This window comes from Myxine glutinosa, chromosome 6 (genome assembly GCF_964187855.1).
Source record: "Myxine glutinosa chromosome 6, kmMyxGlut1.1, whole genome shotgun sequence".
Taxonomy (NCBI): domain Eukaryota; kingdom Metazoa; phylum Chordata; class Myxini; order Myxiniformes; family Myxinidae; genus Myxine; species Myxine glutinosa.
The window spans coordinates 179,843,483-179,865,976 of record NC_136266.1 but is presented as its reverse complement, the minus strand read 5'-3'; positions in this window follow the sequence as shown (position 1 = coordinate 179,865,976).

Genomic DNA, 22,494 nt, shown 5'->3' with positions numbered 1-22,494 from the left:
TGGACCTCAAACATCCGGGGCCTTCGTTCAAACTTAACTGATCTCTCCATACAGGTTGCTTCTGTCAAACCAGACGTGATCTGCTTAACAGAAACTTTCCTCCTTTATGATGTCTCTGATTCCTTAGTATCTCTCCCGGGCTACTCCCTCCTCCGGTATGATAGACCTGAGCCTCGTCCTGGAGGTGGGGTTGCTATCTTTACCAAAAACTCTCTTCCTCACTCGCCCTGCACTGCACTCTCTCCACCTCACGCCCAGGAATACCTCTGGCTACGGCTTCCCCTTCGCTCCCACCTCTTGTTCATATGTGTGTTGTACCGTCCACCAAACAGTGATGACTCCATCTACATCTCGCTGTCCGATAATATGGACCAACTTCTATCTACTCATCCCAACTCTCTCTTCCTCATATGTGGTGATTTCAACTGTCATCATGCCAGTTGGCTGGGTGTGGGTACCTCTCTCACCAGCCATGGCTCCTCAGCAAAGGACTTCTGCGACTCACTGGGACTGACACAATCTGTCAATTTCCCGACCCGGATCTCAGTCAACGGAACATCTTCTCTTCTGGACTTGGTTATGACTAACTTCCCTGAAAATGTCTGCTGCTCTTCTTCTGCTCCAATCGGATCATCTGATCATGTCCTTGTTAAAGTGGACATCTCTCTGACCATCCTCAGGGAGCCTGCTCAGCGTCGACGAGTCTGGCGTTTCACTCAGGCCAACTGGCACGGTCTTCAAGCAGCCATCAATCATCTGGACTGGTCTCCCATCTCTACCACCTCTGACATCAACTCATCCTGGGAATTCTTCCAAAGTAAATTGCTCTCTCTCATGCACAGATTTATCCCATCTCGTCTTCAGTTGTCATACCCTTCCTCCCGTCCATGGTACACGGAATCTTGTGGTGAGGCTGTTGCCCAGAAACAACTTGCCTTCGTCTCCTGGAAAGCAAATCCAATGGAAGGAAATCTCATTTCCTTTCACAAAGCCCGAAACAAGTGTCTGTCCACCCTCAGGAGAGCCAGGAAACAATATCTCTCCGTTCTCAAGACCGAACTCTCTTATCTGTCTCCCTCTTCCAAATCCTGGTGGCGTCTGGTCAAATCCGTTTCTGATGTTTGTTCCCCCTCCATCCCCTCCCTTAGCTCAAACGGCTACACAGCTGACTCCGCACGTGAAAAAGCTGAATGCCTCAACTCTGTGTTTGCCTCTAAATCTTGTGTCCCAAACCCATCCCTCTCTGTACCCACCATACCCAGTCGTACCCTGCTGATTCCTGGACTCCGTGTCCTTTCCTCCTGACAAGGTGGAAAAGTTTCTGTCAACCCTCGACTCTGATTCTGCAACTGGACCCGACGGCATCAGCCCACGGGTCCTAAAATCCTGCTCTGCCGCTCTATCTCACCCTCTCTCTGTTCTCTTCACCCTCTCTTTTGCTCAAGGTCAACTGCCATCTGCTTGGAAATCAGCCAACATCACCGCTATGCACAAAAAAGGTGCAAAAACAGATCCTAGCAACTACAGACCAATCAGCCTTCTCCCAATTATCAGCAAAGTCATGGAATCCATCATTGCTTCGGATATGAAATCTTTCCTCTTCTCCAATGGCTTGATCTCTGATCATCAATTTGGTTTCAGACCACGTCCCTCTACTCTGGACATGCTGCTTCTGCTGTCTCAACAATGGATGGAGGTCCTCAATGCCAAACAGGAAATTAGAGCTGTCTCCCTCGACATATCACGTGCCTTCGACACGGTCTGGCACCCCGCTCTGCTCACCAAACTCTCCTCCTTTGGTATCCATGGAAATCTCCATGCATGGCTGGCGGACGTCCTCTCTAGTCGTCGTCAACGTGTGGCCCTGAATGGGTTTCTCTCATCTCCTCTTCCTGTTCAGGCTTGAGTTCCCCAAGGCAGTGTTCTGGGCCCCGTGCTTTTTCTGGTCTTCATCAATGATCTCTCTGACTCTCTTGAAAATCCTCTATCTCTTTGCTGATGACTCCACTCTCTGCCGCTCCATTCCTCATCCCTCAGATCGGCAGTCTGCAGCCTCCTCACTCTCTGAAGACTTGGACAAAATCACAGACTGGTCAAACAAGTGGAACATGTCTTTCAATCCTGACAAATCTCACACTCTTACTATGTCTCTCCGAAAAGATCGACTGGACAACCCTCCCATCTACTTTCTCAACAATCCTCTCCAAGAAGTTCTGTCGCTCAAGCTTTTGGGTCTCACTATCTGCCATGATCTTTCTTGGGAAAACCACATTTCCAAGCTGGCCTCCAAAGCCAGTCGCCGACTGGGCATCCTTCGTCGTGCGAAGTCCTTCCTCGGCACACCTGAGCTCCTCACCACATACAAGGCTTTCATCCGCAGCTCAATGGAATACTGTTCTGCCCTATGGGCCGGTGCTCCTGCCTCACACCTAGCTAGGCTTCACGCTGTTGAAACCAAAGCTTTCAGAATTATTGGAATCTCCCGCGATGAAGCTATCTCTGAGGGCCTTTCACTCACTCACCACAGGCAGGTAGGTGGTCTTTGTCTTCTACCGACTCCTCTCCGGCCTTGCACCCCCAGCTCTCTCTGTGCTCTGTCCCCCAAATATTCCTACAGGTCGCACAAGATCTGCCAGCAACCCTCTGATGGTTAAACTGCCGAAATCTCGGCTCTCTGCTCACCTTCACTCTTTCATTCCTCTTTTCTCCTGCCTCTGGAACAAACTCCCTCACTCCCTTCAATCCCACTCCTCCCTCCAGGTCTTTAAAACAGCTGTTCACCACCATCTCTTATCTTCCCCCATCCAAAACCTTGATCTTTTCTACCCCCGCTAATTCACCCCAGATCTACCTTGTTTGAAATTCCAACTTCTTTCCTGGAAGTCCTGGCAGTGTCCATATGTTTTATACCTCTCCCACCACCCCCTTCCCATGCCCCCCCCCCCAAAGCCCTCGCCCTCTCTCAGATCTCTCGATGTCTCCATGTCTCTCGGTCCCTGCTCTCAAATGTTGTGTTTGTGTCCTTCCCCCTCTCTCCCCATCTTGTCTACCGCTCCCGATGTTATATGTTTTATGTGTCGGTTTGTCTTTTTGTGTGATTAATGTTCGCTCTTTCACGAGCCTCGATCTTGTATACAAAAAAAAAAAAAAATAAAAAAAAAATATCATCAATCATCTATCTATAATTCCAGTAATCTCTGTGTGTGTGTGTGTCTGTGTGTGTGTGTGTGTGTGTATGCGACCGCTGTTTCTCGACAACTACCGGTCCGATATACTTGAAACTTGCCAGGTATATTGCTGGGGACCCGAGGATGTGCCTTTTCAAGGTTTGAAATTAATCGGACAAGTAGTTACCGAGCTATGGCGATTTCTTTACCAAACTCCGCAAGCCGTTCGCTTTGGACCAAACCATTTCATGTAAATAGAGGGGGGGATTGTCACCGTACTCGCAAGCCGTTCGCTTTGGACCAAACCATTTCATGTAAATAGAGGGGGGGGGGGGGGGGATTGTCACCGTACTCGCAAGCCGTTCGCTTTGGCTTTGCGAATGGACCAAACCATTTCATGTAAATAGAGGGGGGGGATATAATTTTAGATATATATATAGTACGGGCATGCCCTAGTATCTTTAAACACAGCTTTCTCTGCAAAGAAACCAGAAAAAAAACCTTTTCACAAGCATCTTAACATCACTTTCATTTTGTGTAATATTCCCCTTTGTGTCTAACAAGGAAAACATTTGCCTTTTGGACTTCTTAACGGACAGTGGTTATTAACCTTTTTAAAGGCGCCGAACCATAACGAAACCCACCGAACACTCGCGGAACCTCTCAAATTTGACCAAAAAATTAAGAAGAATTGCATCTTAATGCGTTTTCTGTTATTCTTTTCGGGAGGCGATCTGGGAAATGCGTGGTTTTGTTTTGGCAAGGGCCACCCTCAAATCATTTTCGCATGCAAGCCTGCTCCTTTTCTTTGTTTTAATGTCCACCAGTTTCGAAAACGCATGCTCTTGCAGAGATACGTTGTAACGAACGGCATGAGGATGTCAAGGGCAATTTTAGCGATGTGAGGATACCTTTCCATTTGGCGGCACCAAAACGTTGAGAGTTGTTGTGCCGAGTTGTTGTTGAGTCTGGCTCTGCTGAAGTTCGATGAGGTCGTCGAGGTATTGGTCGTTGACATCTGCCGTTGCAACGTCGAAAGTAAACGGCTGCCGAGTTGTTGTGCGTTGTTGCGCCGAGTTGTTGTTGAGTCTGGCTCTGCTGAAGTTCGATGAGGTCGTCGAGGTATTGGTCGTTGACATCTGCCGTTGCAACGTCGAAAGTAAACGGCTGCCGCACCCATGCTGGGTATTGCTCTTGGTCGGGGAAGTAGCCGTCGAATGACTTTCCGAACTCATCCAAGTGCATGGCAATCGCTTGCTTCAGCTCCCCCGGTACAGCAGTGCCTCAAACTTCAGACTCATCTTCGATCCCCCTCACGCACTCGTCCAGTAGTGAAAAGTCCGCGAAGTTGTCATTCTCTGTTCGCCGCCTCCACAACGGTAACTTATTTTGGAAAGCGCTCAGCTTTTCTTCAGATTCGATGACATTCGCTCCACCGCCCTGCATCTGGCAATTGAGATTGAGTGCGTCGAAGATGTCAGCCAAGTACGCCAAGGCGACGATGAACTCTGACTCTTGGAAGTGCGTTGCATGGCAAGGCTGGTGTTCTCGCAAAACCAGGGCTAATTCTACACACAAGGCAAAAACACGGCTCACTACCTTCCCTCGTGACAACCATCGAATGTTAGAGTGGTAGAGAAGGACTTCAAATTCAGAGCCCATTTCATTGCACAGCTCTTTGAAGATGCGATGATTGAGTGCACGGCTTCGCACGTAATTCACAGTTTCAACGACGATTTTCAGAACATTGGCCAGTTTTGGAGGCAGGGATTTTGATGCCAGCGCGTGTCTGGGCAGGACGCAGTGCATGACGATGATGTGTGGTGCAACGGCCTTCACCAGCGCTCCAAAACCGGAGTTGCATCCCAGCATGGCTGGAGCTCCGTCCAAACAAACTGCAGACACCATGTTCCATGAGAGGCCGTTGCTTCTGAAGAAGTTGTCCACAAGCTTCTTCTCGTCAGCTGCCTACGTCGTTGTTGTGAGAGGCTTGCAGAACAGAAAGTCTTCCTTGATCTCGTCTCCTTTGACATAACGCACAAATAGGATGAGCTGGCTCAAATTCGAAACGTCTGTGGTCTCGAGTTGAAGGCTGAATTTTTTCGGGCTCGCGACTAAATCTGAAACGGCCTGGGCGAGGATGTCGTCGCTCATGTCGTTGAGTCTGCATCTGATGGTGTCATTTGAGAGTGGAACGAGAGACAACTTGTTTTCAGCAGCTTTTCCCAGCATGATGTTGGCCATCTTCAACACGGCCGGTTTGATGAGTGTTTCGCCAACGGTGTGCGGTTTGCCCTGCATTGCGATCAGTCACGCAACATCATACAATGCGGTGAGGTTCGGTTTGTCAATTGGAACGAAGCCGAGAGTGGGCACGGTAGCACTTGCGTCGAATTGGACTCTCTTCAATTTGAATTCATCCAGCGGTGCGTCTTTGTACTGCCCCTCGCCGTGCAGTTTTTTGAAGTGTTCCTGTAGTTTTGCTGGTGCTAGGCTGGAGTTGCTCAACTTGACATTGCAAAGCATGCATTGAGGACGCTGACTTCCGTCCCGTTCCATCTAACATGTGAACCCGTACCGCACATAATCCTCCGACCACTTCCTTTTTTTGCTCGACATACTGCAAAAAAAGAAAAAAAGAAAAAAAAAAGAAGTAACAAACTGATCTTAATTGAGTTCGGGCAAATAATTATATGACAAAAATTAAAAAAGGAACATGCTTAAATATAATCAGTACCCCTCTGAAAACTGAGAAATTTTAACGAAGAAAATATAACTTATAGTTACGATGACAGGATTTATTATCTACTCAACTCTATGTCACCTCAAATCCCATTATAATATTACATAGAAAACTGCGAATTGTTAGTTTTTAATTGCTACCAAAGGAGTTATATCACCTCCACCTAATTTTCTGAGTAATTCAATCATATTTTATAATCACCACCCACTTTTGACTTTAATACAACTCTGAACCCACCCTGCATATCCACAAACATTTCCAACTTACTTTTCAATTAATCAGTAACTCCAAAGTAAGGCGCGACCAATGACGCACGGCACACGGCAAGCTAATCGAGGCTATTCACTGGAATTTCCGAACACCTGCAAAGTCCAAAATCCAGTAAGTAAGTAAGCAAGTAAGCACCATCAACAGAATAATTAGCAAGTTGCTCATTGATTCAACTTACTACAGTCAGTGTGAAACAACTTATCTTAAACACAGACCAGAGAAACCATGAATGGGATGGGAATACAATTACAAATAACATTTCCTTTCGTTCATAACATTCATAGCAAAATAATAATAATATTAATAATAAGCATAATTACACATAGATTCAAAATTGATACAAAACTTTAAAAAAACAAAAAACAAATTGCAATGCGTTTCGGAGGACCTTTGAATCTATGTGTAATTACCCTGAGACTGGCTCACTGAACACCTGGGGTTCGGTCGAACCGAGGTTAAGAACCACGGTCTTGACCCCTTCTAACTGAGAAAAACTTTTATTTGGGGTGTCAGAGAACTTCACATTTTGGATTCTGAGTCTAACTGACTGTCATTACTTTTTCATGAATCAATTCTCTTAAGTTTTTTTTTTTCTCCAATAATAACTGAAGTTTCCTGCCATTTTGAGACTTAGCCAAGTCTTCCTCTAAGTGTAAATTTTCAGTTTCTAAGAGAGAAACAGCAATCTTCTGTTCCGTGAAGAACATTCTTAATAATTAAACCAAACGAAACAGCAATCTTCTGTGAAGTCTGTTATGTTTCCTGCAATAAACATATATCGATATGTTTCTGAAACAATAAGTTTGTAACTTGGAGCTGACGTAAATTGTTAGCACCACCACCATTCATGTTTAAGGTGCCAAACAGCACTTCCTTCCTTTACATGCCTTATCAAGGGGGGTTTAGCTGCTGTTGAGACAGTTCCAACCTTGCTGTTGTAATGAATTTCCTCAGTCGATGAATTTGTGCTTTTTTTTTTTCTTTTCTTTTTTTGTATACAGAATCGAGGCTCGTGAAAGAGCGAACATTTATTTCACAAACAAATCAAACAGACAAACAAAATATATAAAAAGAGGGAGCGGTAGACAAGATGGGGTGGGAATGGAAAGCACACAAACACAACATTTGAGAGCAGGGACATCGGGAGATGTGTGGGAGGGAGAGGGCTTGGGGGGAGGAGGCGTGGGAAGGGGGGAGGGGGATGGGAGAAGTATAAAACACAAGGACACCAAGGACTTCCAGGACAGAAGTTGGTATTTCAAAAAAGTGGATTTGGGGTGAAATTAGCGTGGGTAGAAAAGATCAAGGTTTTGGATGGGGGAAGATAAGAGATGGTGGTGAACAGGGTGTGATTCATACCCGAGGGTGTGATTTCCCAGTCACCTTGAGGACGCCTTTGCGCAGCTTTGGCAGCGGGACTGTACTTGTCATCCGAACGGGATTCTGGTCTCGATTGGACATCGTTCTGACGATCGCTGGAGCGGATCGACTTTGGCGTGAAGCCAGAACAACTTTGGCTTGAAGCCGGGAAAGGGACAACGACTTTGGCTTGATGCCGGAATAGAGACATTGGGGAATGTTCTTCTTGTTTCACTCACTTGGAGCACAGTGAGTTATATACTACGAAACTGATGGTACCATCATAGGATATATATTGATTGTACTTTTGATTACTATTATTGTTGTACTGTTATTCTTGTGTGATCTTAATACAATATTTGTTTGTTGGTAACAATTGGTGTGGCTTCACCATTGATCTTTGACATACAGAATAACACATTTTTCTGCCGTGACTCCTCTCGGGGCTCGGAGGTACACTGTGACCAGGGGGTTTGGGGAGGAGCACATAACACAATGCAATCTGTTCCATCAACATCGGCTGTGGTTGATGATGATGATGTCTGAGATTGAAAGCTCCGATTCAGGGGACAATGATTTCAAACTTCAAAGTCCATCTTCTTATCCCTGGTGTTGGCTTAGCGGTTTGGGTGCCGGCTTGGGATCCTAGGATCCTGGGTTCGAATCCGTCGATCGCTGAATTAACACCAGGGGGGTTGATTCAGCCTGTCATCCTTCCGAGGTCAGCAAATTGAGTACTAGCTTGCTGGGATGAATGATCCCGGTGTGTACCCCGGTTTAGAATAGGTACACTGTATCCCTGCGCATCGTAAGAGGTGACCAAGGGTTGGCGTCAAGAAGGGCATCCGGCCATAAAAACATTGCCTCAAACAGGGAACCATGATTGTCATGGGGGCCGCAAGGCTAACCCCTGCTCTCGTGGGGAAAATGGCCTTAAAACGATCATTCAGTCATTTCATTCAAAGTCCATCTTCTGCCAAACAGGCGAAAAAGGCTCCCATCAAGGTGATCACTCCAGCAATAGTGGTAACTCTGGACAGAGTAAATCTCTCAGATCAGCGTGCTATGTTTGTCCAGTGCTTTTGCACAATCTCTTGGTCATACCATTGAAGACAAGTGCAAGCCAACAATAATAAATAATTTGAGTAATTGAAAATAGATAATTATCTATGAATTGATGTATGATGCTAAAAATTCTGTCTTATAATTCATTAAAATTTATCAACATTTTGAGCAACCTCTAAATATTGTCCAATCAAGCTCAAATTTTCATCACAAGCTACTCTCTTCAATAGGAATAGCGGCAGGCGTGTGGAGAAATGAAAATCCAATCTTCAAATTTTTGGGCCACCCTAACCACCATCTCCTACAACTACGTCGGGCACCTCTACGTCGGGCATCTCTGTCGGGGCCACACAAACTGTATTCTGATCATTTGTTGCAGTGGGAACATTGGGAAGGATGGACGCACTATTTTGTTGAGGCTTAGGCAGTGGTGCTGATGATGATGATGATGGTGATATCTCCTTACGTTCAACCAACATCTCATCAATAATAATAGACCCTTCATTTGTACAACTATTTGATAGAACCGTACCACCTTGTGCACTTTGGATTAAAATTCCATCATTGGAGGGTAATCCATCTTTTTTCTCACTACCTTGAGGTTCCTCAGCTACTGCACCACTCGTATCCAGTACAACTACTTTGGGGGCACTAGTGGGGCCACGAGGAGCGGAGGCTCTACGTTTTTTTTTCCACAGTCACAAAATCCTCTTTACCCTCCTCACTCTGTAAGGACACAGTGTCAGCGGAAACATTTGAGACACTGGGTGTCACCTCCTCCACCACACGAGGTAGTGGGTTGTTAACCGTTTTACAATCTTCATTAACGTGTCCTGCTTCCCCACACTTTGAACAAGCAGCTTTCAGACAAAATCTCTTGAAATGCCCAAACGCCCCACAAAGAAAACATGTTAATGTCGCTGATGAAACGTATTTTTGATAATTACGGTCATCAATTTTAATCTTAAATGAAATCTTTAAACCCGTATGATCCCCACGGTCTGGAAGAACCATGTGAAGCTGCCGTCGAAAGCTCATCACGTGCTTCGCTTTTTCATGGCGGCACCCGAGGGGGATCATCGAGATTCTCGAAACGATTGTGCCATATCGAGACAAAACCGACACGAGTTTTTCATTGGACACGAAGGGAGGACAATTTGAAACAATTATTTTCATTGCCGGGACATCCATCGGGGAGGCCATAACAAAGTGTCCACTCTCTGTGGTTAACCCGGAACTCACGACATCGTGAACTAGATGCTCATCCGCAACGAAGACCACAATCTTCTGGTTCATACGTGACGCAGCACATACATGTTCGATTCCGATAACCTCTCCAACCGCCAAGACGATCTCTTCGGTCGGAATCCCTTCAGGAGGGACACAAACCAGAGCATGTTTTTTTTTTTTTTTTTTTTTTTTTTTGTTGTATACAATATCGAGGCTCGTGAAAGAGCTAACATTAATCACACAAAAAGACAAACCGACACACAAAACAAAAAACAAGGGGAGCGGCAGACAAGATGGGGAGAGAGGGGGAAGGACACAAAAGAGAGGGGGAAGAGGGGGAAGGACACAAACACAACATTTGAGAGCAGGGACATCGGGAGGACTTGGGGGGAGGTGGGAGAGGAATAAAACATATGAACACTGCAAGGACTCTGGGGTGAATTACCGGGGGTAGAAAAGATCAAGGTTTTCGATGGGGGAAGATAAGAGATGGTGGTGAACAGCTGTTTTAAAGACCTGGAGGGAGGAGTGGGATTGAAGGGAGTGGGGGAGTTTGTTCCAGAGGCGGGAGAAAAGGGGAATGAAAGAGTGAAGGTGAGCAGAGAGCCTAGACTTTGGCAGTTTAACCATAAGAGGGTTGCAGGCAGATCTTGTGCGACCTGAAGGAATATTGGGGGGACAGAGCACAGAGAGAGCTGGGGGAGCAAGGCCGGAGAGGAGTCGGTAGAAGACAGAAAGACCACCAACCTGCCTGCGGTGAGTGAGTGAAAGGCCCTCGGTGTTGACTACATCGCAGGAGATTCCAATGATTCTGAAAGCTTTGGCCTCAACAGCGTGAAGCCGAGCAAGGTGTGAGGCAGGAGCACCAGCCCAGAGGGGGGAACAGTATTCCATTGAGCTGCGGATGAAAGCCTTGTATGTGGTGAGGAGCTCAGGTGTGCCAAGGAAGGACTTCGCACGACGGAGGATGCCCAGTCGGCGACTGGCTTTGGAGGCCAGCTTGGAAATGTGGTTTTCCCAAGAAACATCATGGCAGATAGTGAGACCCAAAAGCTTGAGCGACAGAACTTCTTGGAGAGGATTGTTGAGAAAGTAGATGGGAGGGTTGTCCAGTCGGTCCTTTCGGAGAGACATTGTAAGAGTGTGAGATTTGTCAGGATTGAAAGACATGTTCCACTTGTTTGACCAGTCTGTGATTTTGTCCAGGTCTGCAGAGAGTGAGGAGGCTGCAGACTGCCGATCTGAGGGATGAGGAATGGAGCGACAGAGAGTAGAGTCGTCAGCAAAGAGATAGAGAGGATTTTCAAGAGAGTCAGAGAGATCATTGATGAAGACCAGAAAAAGCACAGGGCCCAGAACACTACCTTGGGGAACTCCAGCCTGAACAGGAAGAGGAGATGAGAGAAACCCATTCAGGGCCACACGTTGACTACGACCAGAGAGGAAGTCCGCCAGCCATGCGTGGAGATTTCCATGGATACCAAAGGAGGAGAGTTTGGTGAGCAGAGCAGGGTGCCAGACCGTATCGAAGGCACGTGAAATGTCAAGGGAGACAGCTCTAATTTCCTGTTTGGCGTTGAGGACCTCCATCCATTGTTGAGAAAGCAGAAGCAGCATGTCCAGAGTAGAGTGACCAGGTCTGAAACCAAATTGATGATCAGAGATCAAGCCATTGGAGAAGAGGAAAGATTTAATATCTGAAGCAATGATGGATTCCATGACTTTGCTGATAATTGGGAGAAGGCTGATTGGTCTGTAGTTGCTGGGATCTGTTTTTGCACCTTTTTTGTGCAAACCGATGATGTTGGCTGATTTCCAAGCAGATGGCAGATGACCTTGAGCAATAGAGAGGGTGAAGAGAACAGAAAGAGGGAGTGAAAGAGCAGAAGAACATGATTTTAGGACCCGTGGGCTGATGCCGTCACGACCAGTTGCAGAATCAGAGTCGAGGGTTGACAGAAACTTTTCCACCTTGTCAGGAGGAAAGGACACAGAGTCCAGGAGCAGCTGTGTACGGTGGGTACAGAGAGGGATGGGTTTGGGACACAAGATTTAGAGGCAAACACAGAGTTGAGGCATTCAGCTTTTTCACGTGCGGAGTCAGCCGTTAAGCCATTTGAGGTGAGGGAGGGGATGGAGGGGGAACAAACACCAGAAACAGATTTGACCAGACGCCACCAGGATTTGGAAGAGGGAGACAGATAAGAGATAAGAGAGTTTGCGGGTTAACGATTCGAACGCAGCGTCTTGCTGCGAAAGAGTCGTCGCCATGTCTAAAAAAACAAAAGAACTCCGTTTTACCCGAACAACTCGGGTTGCGGAGATTAAAAAGAAAAAAAGGAAAAGGTAATAATAATTAAACCAAACGAAAGAAAATAAATACGATTTAAAGTGGAACGTCTATACTACGGCAAGATGCAGGATTAACGACGAAGAGAAAAAACGAAACCAAATTTTATCGCGATAACCAACGCCCAGTACGGGGAAAGGCCTACCGCCAATGCCTCCAAATAGCTTTTCTCTTTTTCTTTCTCTTTCTCTCTCTCACCTCGACAAAGAAAGGGAAAACATGGGGAAAACTCCACAAACACGTACAGGACACAAAGGGAGTGGAATGGGGGATAGGAGAGACCACCAACACAGCACCGTACTCGCAGCTCAACACACAGCCGCCATGATTGCCACACCCACGCACGACTCACCAACGTCCAGCAGGGGGGCGAGAGACAGAGAGAGCAAATAAACACCGGAGCTGGTCTCGTTGCCTTTATTCTAAGACTAGTAAGTGTCTCAAAGTCTGAAGCCTCGGCCTAGTGTCAGGTGTGCTTATATATCTTCTTTATTTATTAGACATCATACGGATGTAAATTAACACTCGTTTTACTCTATGTAAGTTACACATCATGTGCAGCGAATTTCACCTCCCTGCACCTTTTATTTATTGTTATTTAAAGAAACGCTTCTGTACACCGCCCTTGAGGCTCGGTTTGCAAGCCACCGTCTACCTATTCCAATAGAAGAGACATAATTACTATTTTATGGTAAATGTTTTTGAAGTTAGTTTTATCCTCAAGAATAGACCGTAGTGAACACACTTTCGTGTTGAAAGATTGACCTTTAAAATCTACCCTCAAGAAGGGGGACAGATATCTGTACAAACGCAAACTGACATTGTGTTTTATTTGGTAGATTGTGGTAAGCACAGCAGGGCCGAGCTACAAACACATTAAGGCACGTCATCGACCAGCTTGCCTACATTTTTACATGTAAGTGTTTCACATGTTAGAATTCCCGTTTTGCTGCATGTCGATAAAATGAAGGTTGAAATATATATATATTTTTTGTATATAAGATCGAGGCTCGTGTAAGAGCTAACATTGATCACAAAAAGACAAACTGACACATAAAACATAAAACATGATAAAGGGAGCGGGAGAACAAGATGGGGAGCAGGGACATCAGGAGATCTGTGGGAGGGAGAGGGCTTGGGGGGAGGAGGCATGGGAAGGGGGAAAATTGATAACAAAAGAAGCTTGACGTCCTTACACAAATGCATGTAGAAAAGTAGAGGATTTGATTATGGGCAGGAAGATATTGAGGTCGTTGAAATGGAAAGTCCAATGGTGGTGTATATGCTGGCATACGTACATGGTCTTGAGGTAGTAGCGCAGACAGAGCAGCAACAACAGAGGCTGCAGGTCTACGAGAACAAATGTGACAGGAGCATTGCTACATTGAAGAGGGTGTATATAAGAGGAAGGAAGGAGCTCGGTGTCCCGATGAGCTTGACAGGAGGATTGGTAAAGAACGGGCTAAAATTGGAAGGGCACCTGATGCGGATTGAGGAAGATAGACTTCTAAAGAGAGTTAAAAGAGCAAGGCAGGAGAAAGAGGGGTAGACTGCAGTTGAGGTGTGAGATTTGTGTGAAGAGTGATGTCAGAAAGGTGGAGGTGGATGGAGAGTGGAGAGAGGTGGCTGGTAAGCAGAGCAGCAGCTCAGTTCCAGTGAGCTTCGACCCATATAATGGGATATTGGGGAATGACAATAAAGAGTCGTTTTCGGGATTATACATGGGTCATAGCTCAAACTTGTTTACAAAATTGGGATTTACTCTCTTGTCATGTCTCTGTATTTTAACCATTCCAGCGAGGAATCTGCAAAATGATGCCTTGACACAGCTAGTGCAGTGTTTAAGTAAACAGACGTTAGTTTTGTGCTTTTCTTTGGATTCTGCATGGGGTGAAAGGTCAAATTCAGGTTCAAAATGGAGGTTTCTGGCCAAGCATTTATTTGAACCAATGCAGACCAGACTTGCCATAGAAAAAATACCTTGCCATAGCTCCTGCAGATTAAAGCAGGTAAATGGTCTAGTGACCTATTTTCAATCATACAGATGTCAAAGGTCAAAATTGGCCACAAAATTAAGGTTTTTTTTGCATGCAAACAGTTTCTTTTTTAACCAAACCAGAGCAGACCTGGCACAAACATACCTAGCCCCAGCCCACACAGGAAAACACACCTGCAAGTGATCTATTCTCACTTTGAAAGAATAATTTACAATCTTTGAAAGAAAAAGGAAGTTGCGTTGCTCTTTAGATATAGACACCCAGAATGCGCTTTCCCAACTGCAGACAGCACTTACAAGGCGACATCATTCACTTCCTTTTTCAGGGATTGTGATGCCCTGGCTGGGTGTTTATCTCCTGTGTTCATGCTTGCAGGTGACTCGAATTTCCCTGTTGCCTGGAAACAAGTTGGCTCTGTACCAAAACACTTGGCTGCATCAATATCAGCATGTTTACACGACCTATTCCAATGGCATCAACAAACCCATCCACTGCTGGGAAATATGTATGATACTGGATGGAAGAAATTACAGAGAAAGGGAATAAGATCTGTGCCAAATTACACCGGTCCTTGTTGATTGGGTGGAAAATCTTTGCACTTCTACTGATTATGGCATTGGTAGATTTTTGTGGTGGGTTGTTCAAACATCTGAAGTGATACCTTCTTTAAATGTTTACAGTGCCTGGTGGCTTAACAGTTAAGGTAACTGGCTTAAGATCGCAGGGTCCTGAGTTCAAGCCCCCATCATGCTGTGGATTTAACACCAGGTGGGTTGACTCAGCCTGTCATCCCTCTAAGGTTGGCAAAAATGAGTACCAGCTTATTGGGATCCAAGTGTCATCGAATTGCTGTCGAGTGACTCGATCTGAAATCCTTCTGCCAGATGTTTCCACAATGCCAACCATTAATTTAAGTTAATACTAATTTATAATTAATAAATTTAATTAAATGTATTAATTATTATTAACCATTAATTTATGGTATGGTATTAATTATTATTAATAATTATTATTATTATTATATGGTATTATGAATATGGTATGAATTTATTATTAACCATAAAATGCGCCATTTAAGTGTCGTGCATCAGTGGCAACCTGTCCAGGATTGTGCCTGATACCCAATAAACTGCTTTGGCAGCCATATGCATCTGAAGTTGCAAAAAGGAGTGGTCTTTATCATCAAATGTTTAAAGCAGAATTCAATACTGTTAATCTATTTTGTGGATTTAGGCAAACTATATCTACAGAGTTCATAGAACACCTTACCCCGCACAGTCTTGAGAAACAAGAACATGGGTGGGGTCTGCGTGCAGCAAATTTGATTGGTCGCGATAACATAAAATGCCATAATGTTTTGTCCAAGAGCTGCGAAACAGAAGGGTTTTGAATGTGCCAAGAAGGCTTTGAAGTGAAAGGGTTTGAAGTGAAATTGCCAAAATCAAGACTCTCTGCTCACCTTCGCTCCTTAATTCTTCTTTTCTTCCGCCTCTGGAACAAACTCCCTCACTCTTTTCAATCCCACTCCTCCCTCCAGGTCTTTAAAACAGCTGTTCACCACCATCTCTAATCTTCCCCCATCCAAAACCTTGATCTTTTCTACCCCCGTTAATTCACCCCAGATCCACTTTTTTGAAATAGCGACTTCTTTCCTGGAAGTTCTAGCAGTGTCCATGTGTTTTATTCCTCTCCAAACCCCCACCCCCCACCTTCCCATGTCTCCTCCCCCCAAGCTCTCTCCCTCCCACAGATCTTCTGTTGTCCCTGTCCTCTGCTGTTGTACTTGTGTGCTTCCCTCTCTCTCCTCATCTTGTCTCCCGCTCCCTTTATTGCGTCTTATGTGTCCGTTTTTTTTTTTTTGTGATTGGTGTTAGATCTTACACGAGCCTCCATATTGTGTACAAAAAAAAGGCGATTTGTGTTCCACAGTGTTCACGTACATAATTCAATTGAAATTAAATGAAGGTTTTAAAGGTTGTAGAAAAACAGGAATGACTTCACTGTAGCCACAATCTGTGACAAAATCCAGTAACAGGCCGATTGGGAAACACATATTTAAAGAACTCTTAAAAGATGAACAGCAAATTGAGAAACACACTTTTATTGCGCTGGAAAAAAAAAAATTTGACACTTCTTATCCATGTCACCCTCCGCCACGGTTATATCAAAACGAGCTGATTTGTCACATGGTCACGGATTGCTTAACCCCATTATGGGGCTGTTAAAAAATTACATAACCTTATTATTTTTTAGTAAGTTGCGTAATGCAGCGCTTAATTACGTAATGTATTGCTTGATTACAGTGCATTCTGACGTACCGTGAGTTCTACCAGGCTTGATTACCGTGCGTTCTGACGTACCGTGAGTTCTACCAGGCTTGATTACCGTGCGTTCTGATGTACCGTGAGTTCTACCGGGCTTGATTACCGTGCATTCTGATGTACCGTGAGTTCTACCGGGCTTGGTTACCGTGCATTCTGATGTACCGTGAGTTCTACCGGGCTTGATTACCGTGCATTCTGACGTACCGTGAGTTCTACCGGGCTTGATTACCGTGCATTCTGACGTACCGTGAGTTCTACCAGGCTTGATTACCGTGCATTCTGACGTACCGTGAGTTCTACCGGGCTTGATTACCGTGCATTCTGACGTACCGTGAGTTCTACCAGGCTTGATTACCGTGCGTTCTGATGTACCGTGAGTTCTACCGGGCTTGATTACCGTGCGTTCTGATGTACCGTGAGTTCTACCGGGCTTGGTTACCGTGCGTTCTGATGTACCGTGAGTTCTACTGGGCTAGGATACCGTGCGTTCTGATGTACCGTGAGTTCTATTGGGCTTGATTACCGTGCGTTCTGATGTACCATGGGTTCTATTGGGCTTGATTACCGTGTGATCGGATGTACCATGAGTTCTACTGGGCTTGATTACCTTGCGTTCTGATGTACCGTGAGTTCTACCGGGCTAGGATACCGTGCGTTCTGATGTACCATGAGTTATACTGGGCTTGATTACCATGCGTTCTGATGTACCGTGAGTTCTACCGGGTTTGGTTATCGTGCGTTCTGATGTACCGTGAGTTCTACCTGGCTTGATTACCATGCATTCTGATGTACCATGAGTTCTACCAGGCTCGGATACCGTGCGTTCTGATGTACCATGAGTTCTACTGGGCTTGGTTACCGTGCGTTCTGATGTACCATGAGTTCTACCGGGCTAGGATACCGTGCGTTCCGATGTACCGTGAGTTCTACTGGGCTTGATTACCGTGCATTCTGATGTACCGTGAGTTCTACCGGGCTTGGTTACCGTGCGTTCTGATGTACCATGAGTTCTACTGGGCTTGGTTACCGTGTGTTCTGATGTACCGTGAGTTCTACCGGGCGAGGATACCGTGCGTTCTGATGTACCATGAGTTCTACCGGGCTAGGATACCGTGCGTTCTGATGTACCATGAGTTCTACCGGGCTTGATTACCGTGCATTCTGATGTACCGTGAGTTCTACCGGGTTTGGTTACCGTGCATTCTGATGTACCGTGAGTTCTACCGGGCTTGATTACCATGCGTTCTGATGTACCGTGAGTTCTACCGGGCTAGGATACCGTGCGTTCTGATGTACCATGAGTTCTACTGGGCTTGATTACCGTGCATTCTGATGTACCATTAGTTCTACCGGGCTAGGATACTGTGCGTTCTGATGTACTGTGAGTTCTACCGGGCTTGGTTACCGTGTGTTCTGATGTACCGTGACTTCTACCAGGCTTGATTACCATGCGTTCTGATGTACCGTGAGTTCTACTGGGCTTGATTACCGTGCGTTCTAACGCACTGTGCATTCTGACAGGCTTGATTAAACCTTACTATTATTCAACATATGATTAGATTTTGGGGCCCTCATCGTGAATAACACTTGACCCAAAAAGCCAATGGTTTTAGTAATTTGCATAACATAACGCTTGATTACGTGTTGTAATGTAATGCTGGATTACCGTGCGTTCTGACGTACTGTGAGTTCGCCACCCTTGATTAAACCTTACTATTATTCGACACATGATGACATTTTTCTGTGGCCCTCATCGTGAATAACACTCGACCTAAATAATGCCAATGGAAATGCGATGCAACAAATCTGGGCACGTGGGCAGTGTATAATCAGCAGAGGCCTACTGGCCTAATGTGTTAGGCCCATTAGAAAACCAAGATGGCGGGCATATCATTTCGTCTATGGTGGGTGGAGTCAAGCGACAGATGTGGGTGTGGTCCAGCAGCTGTCCGACCAATGGGTGCGCATTTAAAAAATCGACCCCAACAACAACAACAGCAACGTGAAGCTTTTGTGGACATACGACAGGTCACAGGTAAAAAAAATAAATTGAACTTTATTTGCACCACCTTATTTAACATGTTACATTAGTTATTCACGTCTGTTGTTTGTGTCCTTCATGACGTCCTTAAAAACAAGAAGTTTCGTGTTCGGAATGATATTAAATTTTGTTTTACTGACAGACAGGCAGACATATTAAACATGTAATCTCACTCTTCTGTGCGCATGCGCAATTGGGACAAATTCAGTCAAAAATTTGCTAAACTTCAGAGTTGTTTTCCGATTCGTGTTCAAAATATAACATTCAATTGAAATTAAGTTGGTCCTAAATTATACAATTGACATTTGTGGACAGAAGGACAGACAAAAGTGACACAATTGCTTAACCGCACTTTTTGCTTTGTGTGGATGGAATAAAACCCAAACTTATATAAATCACGACAATTGCTCTTTGAAATAATCTTTAAAGTAGTATCTACAAATAGATGTAGTCAGTAATCAGCAGGGGAATTATTATACATGAAATGTAATTATCTTTCTTTGTACTTGTACATTCTGCTGGATTCACTGATCTACAATTAATACCCTTTCTTTTAATGTGTTCAGGTTTAAAACTTTTCATTAATATAATTGTTGGAAAATCCAAATCACAATGTCTCTGGGAGGCCGTTTTGCCTATTTGCACTTATCCTTCCATCATCCTGGGACTGTGAACCCCTTGTCTACCAAACGAATGACATGACACAACACCACGGTAACTTATGAAGAAATGTTCGTACATTTCGACTTGATTGTTGAGCAGAAGTACATTTGGTGAAGACATTCCTTCACTTTCAGCTGTGCATCAGAAAACTTTTCAGCTTACATCACCTGGATCAAGACGTGTGTGTGGAATATCCACCCGAAGTGTGGTAACACCTTATGGGTAGGTTGTGTTTTGAGTTCGAAAATGGTTATGATTCAGAAAAAAAAAATCCAGTGTATTCCTTTGTGCTTTAAGTTGTGACTTAAGCCGTGAGAATGATATGAGATCACTGCCTGCAGAGAAAAAAACGTTTTTTTATATTAAATAAATTCAAAATCGCATGGTGCAGGTATGCAAAGTGAAGTTGTAGTCATTCGCCCACATCCCAGGTTAACCTATCAATATGACCTAAATCCACCTTTCGCATTTAAATATTATTTTAACATGCATATCTCTGTATAATTATGTTGCATAGCCAATTATAATATATCAGATATCTTGGGATATTCAATGTTCATGCATACCTTAAATGCAGATACACAGGTGGCTTTATGTCTTCATCCAAAGAATGATGTGCTTTGCGATGCAGTGTCCCCTGTGGTCTAAATTCAGGATAAGAGGTTTCAAACTCAATCACTGATTGGCCATATGCTCAACCACCGGGATGTGATTGAATTGTTCGACTTTATGGATATGTCGAGTGAATGCTTATTTGATTGAATAATCATGGAATATTTTTTTCTTCATTGAGGCCTGGATATGACACTGATACAGGGCCCTTTAAGATTGGGGGAGGAATTTTGGTTTTGGCTCAGATACCGGCACACAATTACCTACTCTTTTTGAAAGCACAATGGGATATTAACACACCCACCAGCAAATTGAAGCAGATGTGACAGCCGGTTTAATGTCTCTTAAGGAAAACATATCCATTGTTGCATCTCCCTGTCTGCAAAGGACCAGGATTAGCGTTTATAGTAATCTAGGCACCTTGGAGGTGAGTTTTCTACCTTTGAGCTAACCTGCCAGGTCATTCATGCCACCAAGTCGGAAACAAACAATATCATGCAGATATTTAGTAATTATGCCTTCAATTTCCAAATCTTTGGAACGAGCTTACAATGATCTTATTATGTATGCTTTATACCATCCTATATGTAGTTGTATGCTTGTGCATTTATTTAAACAGTATAGGATCTCCATGTTACTTTAATTCCACAATATCATATACTGTAATTGCTTTACCAATTACCATGTATAACGCCATCAAATACAATGCATAGTGATTGTTTAAAATGTACAGAAATGAAATCCGAGGTGACCTCAGCCCTGCGGAGTGGTATTGCTCATCTGTGCATGTGAAGTTGAAGGAGATACTCATCAGCATCCAATTTCAGATCTTTGGGCTTAGCAATCAGCAAACACGGACAAAGCACCTAATTCTAACACCTAAATAGCACCTAGAAATCACCTAAATAACGAAGAAGCATTGTCTGCATAGCAGGACAGACCTGAGAGTTCATTTAGCAGGGCTAAATTCCAGAGGGAATGCGATCCAACTATAAACTACTTTTCCTCTTTTTCCAAAATCCTTTTTTTGAAGGGGATACAAAATAAAGGCTCGTGGAAGAGGTGGAACATTGAATGGATTAGATTGAAACGGAATAAAAGGAACAGCGGAAATAGGGGGAAAACACCAATCGCGGGGTTAAAGGGTAAAATAGAGGGAGTTTTTGGACAAATAATGTGTTTGGCGAGGAATGATGGGTAGCGGGAACACATGGAGTGGACAACATGGATACAGAAGCAAAAATAAAACTGGAAATTTGGGAGAGTGGAAATTAAGAAAATGTGTCCCCATCTAAAATCTATCCATAAAACTCACATCACGAAAATCGGAATACAGATATCGGAAATCGGAAAACAAGTACAGATAAATTCAAAGTACACCGCCCCCATGCCAAAGAAATAAATAAATATCCTCCAGCGCGCGACATTTCCGTGGCGACCTTGGTGCCCGGCGATGCCACCATGCAGCACAAAGAGACAGTATTGGGAGAGAGGTGAACAATAATTTATTAATTCATCATGTAATTAAAATTAATAAATAAGAATCGTAAAATAAGTAATTTCTAAATCAATTGGCTAATAGTATACCTAAACCATCAGTGTTTTATCTGAAGCTGTAACTTAAATAAATAAATAATCCCCCCCAAAAAATTTGATTTATTGATTTAATTGATTAATAAATAAATCAAAAATATCCTTATTGCCATATCACTTGGTCACTGTCATGTCTGAATATCAGCTTCTTAGCTCAAAAGGTGCCTGACATATTGCCCCGATGAGAAATAAATAAATAAGCACTTTATAAATTCATCGTAATTAAATAATTAATCAATTAATTTATTCAACAAAAAATACCGTTTTGCCAAAGCACGTGCTCACTATTGTATTGTGGCCAAATTTCAGCTTCCTATATCTCAAAGGATGGCTGACATGTCGCCCGGACAAATAAACAAACAAACTAGGACGGCACTCATTGGAGAGCATACCTCTGCCTGGTTGGCCACATCACTCAGTGGTGAAGAATCACTTAAAAAATTATACTAGCTGGATCCAGATCTTCACCAAAATCGAATCGATTCTTCCTTGTCACACAGCCTGGTGTTGGCTTCGCGGTTAGGGTGCCAGCTTGGGATACCTAGGATCCTGGGTTCAAATCCCAGTCGATTGCTGAATTAACACCAGGGTGGTTGACTCAGCCTGTTCATCCTTCTGAGGTCGGCAAATTGAGTACCAGTTCACTGGTAATTCCCTTTGTGTCGCAAGAGACGACTAACAGGGTTGGTGGCAGGAAGGGCATCTGGCCATAAACATTGCTTCAAAAAGGGGACCAAGGTGCTTGAAAAAGGTCAACCCCTGCTCTGCAAGGAAAAATGGCCTCTAAAGGTAGTGCCTTTCTTGTCTCACACACACAAGCGGTCCACCAAGTTTCGTCCAAATACGTTCACAACTTTTTGAGATATCCTGCTATGTATAGTTTTTGGCCCTATCTTCAAATGATGAAGAATCACTTAAAAATTCTATTAGCCGGATCCGAATCCGGATCTTCACCAATATCTACTCATTTCGTCCTTGTCACATTCGCTACATCTCTGCCAAATTTCCTCCGAATCCGTCCTCAACTTTTGGAGATATTTTGTTCACAAACAAACAAACGGACAGACAGGGGTGAAAACA